Raw genomic sequence first — 5788 nt, 5'->3', positions numbered from 1 at the left:
GGTCCTCACCCTCCAGCTGGTGCTAAATTCGAAGGGTTGAATTTAACCTGATTTCTGCCCCAGAAGAATTCTATCTTGAAGAAAGAAAGAAAGAAAGGGAGGGAGGGAGGGAGGGAGGGAGGAAGGAAGGAAGAGACAGAGAGAGAGACAGAGAGAGAGAGAGAGAGAGAGAGAGAGAGAGAGAGAGAGAAAGAGAGAGAAGGAAGGAAGGAAGGAAGTCATATCCTTTCACGATTTCAACATCCTTCTCTTCTCCCCATTCCCCAATGCCCATCACCAACAAAATAAAGCACGATAAAGCAAAAACAAATTAGAATTGCCTTTGTACAAAATAGAGAAGGCCTCTGCTGGCAGGAGCCTCCACCTAGGCCTCGTGACCAGTCCACCCCATTCTTCTGATCCTTACCCTGCAGCTATGCAGGTCCCACCAAAGCCTGTTGGGGCTGGCGGGAGGACGCCAGGGAACCACTGCTGTCCTGGGATTGAAATTTTAGGGGGCATCAGAGCGTGTGCACACGAGCATCAGCTGTCCACTGCAGCCTTGGCATGGAGGCCGCCAGCGGGCAGTGGTTAGGCCAGGGTGGTGGTGACTGTTCTGGGTCCAGGGTAGGCGGCGGAGTGGGCTATAGAGGGCGCGCGGTGCAGAGCATGTACCTGTGGAGCGCTCTTCGCCACCTCTGCAGCGGTTCCCTGCCCAAAGCTGGATCTGGAGGGAGGACAGATCTCCTCCCAGGATGATGAGCAAGGGGAGCAATTCCCAGGCAGCAGCATCTATGTGGGGACAACACAATCCGAGGCGGTCTCCGTTATCTGCGTGCTTGAAGGATAAATACTTTTTTTTAAAATAAGTTTAATGTTTCTGAAGAGGTTGGAGGGCAGCTACCTAAAGTATCTTGCTTACATCTTCCATTTATCTGTTCACTTTTCACAAAGCTGTCAGGTTTGTTTTCTACACTTCATTTTGAACGTAACCCAAAAGAAAAAGACTGGAAAGAGATAAAAGGGAAGAGAGAAAAGGAAGGGAAACTTAAGAAGGTAGGTTAGGCCCACCCCTGCGCTGAACTGTGTGGCCGCTCATTCCCCTGGAGATGCTGCAGTGATGGCCACTGTAGCAGATGGTGCAGCCTACTTCCGGAGGGGCAGTCTGTTCTGGTTCACAGTCATCACCCTCTCCTTTGGCTACTACACGTGGTTGTCCTCTGGCCCCAGAGTGTCCCTCATCAGAGCCTTGGACCCCTGGGCTACTTTACTCAGTATTTGGTGAACCACCATCACACCCTCCTGCATAATGGGTATTGGCTTGCCTGGCTGATTCACGTGGGAGAGTCCTGATATGCCATGGTATTGTGCAAGTATAAAGGAATCACAGACAGTTGCGCTCAACTCAACTACTCTGGTTCCTGCAGGCTTTCCTCTTTGGGATAGCATGTCTCTCTACCTTGATTGCTTACAGGCCAAAGCGCCAAAAACACAGTTAAAGGAGAAAGCCAAAACTTCCTCTCCACTTTCACATTCAGACTCTCTTTTGAGGGGTGCTATGTTTACTTGATGATCTTTCTACATTTCTAAAAGTGTCTGTCCTACAAAGGTATTTAAGACCCTCTCAATGTTCATTTTTCTTCCGTATGCTCTGGTTGAGCTTGTGTAGACTAGTTATTACCTAAGAAAGAAATAAGAATAACTTGGTTTTCCAAGTTCTGCAGAAAACTTGAATGGCAGCAGACTTGCAGCCTCCCCCTCTGAGGCCCTTGGCTGTGCTGGTCCCTCTCTGTCTTCAGGGCTGAAAGGAGTACTAGATTTGCTTGCTGGTGGGCCTGTGCTCCCTGTTTCTGAGTAAAGCATCTCTTCTAAATTTGTTCTCACCTTTCTGAACCAAATTGAAATGACACTTCCATATATATTTGTTAGACACCTGTGAGGCAGGATCTTATCTCCTCAACTAAGCAATTGTGTAAAGGCCCAAAGGACCTGCCGAGAACCCAGAGCAGAGGACCAGGGCAGGGTCTCTCTGATGCTGCCAGCCAGCAATGATCCTTCCCTACACACGGTCCCAGGGACACAGTACTCTGTGGTAGACAGAGTGTGATAGCCACTGCTAGACTGCACCTTCAATTCAGGGCCACAACTCAGGCAGCTATCCTTTTCCCCAGGGCACCTGTTCCCACCTGTGCATCAGGTGGTTCTCCTCCAGTGTTATTGACAAAGGAGGGAAGCACTTAGCTTTCTACTTGTTCTGTATCATTCATTCCGTGTACCCTCATCTCCTAGAACAGCACAAGATGCCTTCAGTAGTGGTGGCATCTTTCTGTGGGTCCTCTGGGGGAAACGTGCATTGTTCCCCACTCTCCCGCTATCTGTCACTTTCTTCATCCAGCCCTAGCTTACTCAGTCACACCCACATTCCTCTCTAGAGATGCTAACCTCTGGGTTTTCCAGCTAGTTACTACCTCCCTGATTAACCTGAATGTACTTTATTACTACTGGCCTTTGGGGAGAGATGTCCCCTATCTCTGTCCCTTTACCTTGGCAGAATGGCGCCATCACACTTAGGAGACATTAGGGCTCCTTCTGTGAAAAGCATCTGCTTTTCTCTGGAAGCTATTTCTCATTTCCCTTTATGATTCCTTGGGTAGGTTGTTGTATTAGCAAACATTTATAAGAAACAACTCTCCCCAAAAAGAAAGCCCCCATGAGAGATCATGAGCTATGAATTGTTTTTAGTGGAGATAAATTTTTTGCAAATATATCTCAGTCTTTTTTTCTCTTGGAGAAAAAGAAAAAATAATAAAATGTAAGGAAAAAATTGGCCAGGAGTTAAGCATTATGGAGATCCAATCCAGATTTTTTTTAAAGCATAGCTGTCTCCAAATTGACACTAATAATGACAATAATACTAATGGTGCCCAGAACAATGTGGCAGATGATTGAATGAAATAGACTAACTCAAATAAAATGCTGTGACTTTCTGTACAAAAAAAAAAAAAAAAGAAGATAGGTTAGCAAAAAGGGGTCACTAACCTTGCAGTAACCAGCAAGACCCCTCCCTGTAGGAGGGTAGGGATGAAAGGTGGAAAGAATTTTCATTTGCCAAGCGGATATAATGAGCAGAAATCTTCAGGGTTGCATATAATTTTCTTTTTGAATCTTCATAACCTTATGAGTTAAATACCATTCCCATTTCAAAGATGAAGAAAGTGAAACAGGATGGAGTCATAATGCCAGCCTGATTCAAATTCCAAAGCAAATTCCTTTGCACTACATCAGGGTGTCCTGGAAATTACAGTTGCTGCATTATTCATTAACATTTGACCAAAACTGAATAGCTTGCCCCCTGTCACAGTCTGGAAGTGTACTGAACTGAGATCTGAACCCAGAGTTCAGAAGTCTGAAGCCACAGCACTAGATTGCTTTTCAGAGTCCTTCTCTGATTAACCAGGAAATTTGAGGCGAGTTACCCAAACTTCTTAACACTTGCAGTTTTGAAAAAGACCTTGGGAATTAGGGAATAATAACATAGAATTGTCCCCATCAAGTGAAACAGTGTATCTGAAAGCACACCTACAACCAATGGTTATTTTCTCTCTGACATTCATTCTTTCAAATTTTATTAAATATTATTTATTCATTAAATATTAAATATTATTTATTACTCTTTAAGTAAATATGTTTTGTGCCCCTTGCTCTGTTTTAAGAAATATGCTGTATATGCATTCAAGAAAAGTCCAGGCTGCAACCCTGGTCTAGTGGAAAGAACATTAGATAATTCTTGGGAGATAGATTTCTGTCTTGAATGTTTTCACTAATTTGTTCTCTGATACCTGCCCAGATGTTGATATAAAAATGAAAGAGTGCAAGAGCAATCTCGAAGGCCTCTTTCAGCTTTTAAATTTGGACCTATGCAACCTACTTTTAAAATTTTTTTATTTGTTCTCTTTAGACATACATGACAGTATAATGTATTTTGGCATATTACACATCCATGGAGCATAACTTATTCTAATTAGGATTCCATTCTTGTGGTTGAACATGATGTGGAATTACCCTGGTTGTGTATTCATTCATATGTGAACATAGGAAAGTTACATCCAATTAGTTCTGCTGTTTTTCTTATTCTCATCCCTTCTCCCTTCCCTTCATTCTCCTTTGTCTTATTCAATGGACATCTATTCTTCCCTCTGCCTCCTGTATTGTGTTTAGCATCCACATATCAGAGAGAACATTGGCCTTTGGTGTTTTGGAATTGGCTTATTCTTAGAATGACAGTCTCCAGTTCCATCCATTTCCTGGTAAATGCCATAATTTCATTCTTCTTTATGGCTGAGTAATTTTCCATTACTATATAAATATATACCACATTATCTTTATTCAGTCATCTGTTGAAGGGCACCTAAGTTGGTTCCATCACTTGGCTATTGTGAATTTAGCTGCTGTAAACATTGAGATGGCTGCATCACTGTAGTATGTTGATTTTGAGTCCTCTGGGTTTCTACCATTTGAGTCCTGTTTCTACCAAGGAATGGGATAGCTGGGTCCCCTGGTGGTTCCATTCCAAGTGTTCTGAGAAATCTCCACACTGCTTTCCAGCGTAGTTGGACCAATTTGCAGTCTCACCAGCAATGTATGAGTGGACCTTTCCCCACACATCTTCTCCAACATTTATTTTGACTTGTTTTCTTGATAATTGCCATTCTGATGAGAGTGAAATGGAATCTCAGTGTAGTTTTAATTTGTATTTCTTTAATTGCTAGAGATGATGAACATTTTTTCATATTTTTGTTGACATTTGTATTTCTTTTCCTGTGAAATTATGCAATCTACTTTTAAAAATACTTCAAACTACTCAGTTTTAGTATTTCTCAGACTCAGACTGGGTATGTCAAACCACTTCACCTTTGCGTAAGATACTTCTCTACCTCCACTTCCTCCTAACTCCAAGTCTCCATAGTCCTCTGACCCAGCATCTTCTCCTGCAGGATGCCTTCCTGTCTGTACCCAGCCAGGCCCATCACCATGGGCTCATCTGTTGAGCACTCTACAAGTCACCACTGGACAAGGCAATCATATTGACATTATAGGTTTCCTAAGTACCACACACTCAGTGGCTTAAAGTCTTCTCACAGATCTGAAGGCCTGAGGTCTGAAATCAGCATCAGCAAATCTGTCCCCTTTGGACTGAAACAAGCAATTAGGCACTTTCTGGCTTCTTCTGGCAGCTCTGAAGGTGGCTCTGTTTTGTTCCCCCTCCTAACTTCTGCAAGTTGCCTCCATTCCTGGGCCTTCCTTTACCTGTAGTGCCTCCACTTTCCCCATGGTGGTGTTAAGTGCTGAATTGGGTTCTTTCCTAATTCATACGTTGAAGTTCTAGCCAATGGAATCTCAGATTGTGACTGTATTTGGAAATAAGAGATTTAAGGAGATTATAGTTTAGGGATTACAGTTAAAAGACCCAGGCATGAAACAAAGATCATAGACATTGGTCCCACAAATGTTGGTTTCACTTTCTAGCTCAGGGACCTAGGACAAGGTAATCAACCTCCCTGTACCTCTCAGAATATATACATTTTGAATAGATTTTTAGTGAAAGATTGTTGTGAGTTTTAAATGCCTTGTATGTACTGCTTTGATAACCACAGCAGTGATACACAGTCATCAATAGCTTAACAAATATTATTTACAGAATTAAGGAATACTTTCCCTTCTTTCCTCTATGGAATTCTCTGGAAGACTGGGATAGTTTGTAGCCATCCCTACAAGGGCCCTAAGACAAGCCACAAAACAATCGAGGAAG

At 42.9% G+C, this 5788-nt stretch overlaps 1 pseudogene; it reads left to right on the top strand.

Annotated features, from left to right (window-relative positions):
- The first annotated feature begins 1099 nt into the window (after positions 1 to 1099).
- LOC124102390 (transmembrane protein 254-like) lies at positions 1100 to 1547 on the top strand (annotated as a pseudogene).
- The last annotated feature ends 4241 nt before the right edge of the window (positions 1548 to 5788 follow it).

This window comes from Marmota monax, unplaced genomic scaffold (assembly GCF_021218885.2).
Source record: "Marmota monax isolate L192 unplaced genomic scaffold, Marmota_monax_Labrador192_F-V1.1 WCK01_AAM20220418_F8-fsc00198, whole genome shotgun sequence".
NCBI classification, from domain to species: domain Eukaryota; kingdom Metazoa; phylum Chordata; class Mammalia; order Rodentia; family Sciuridae; genus Marmota; species Marmota monax.
This window is presented reverse-complemented; position numbering and strand designations above follow the sequence as displayed.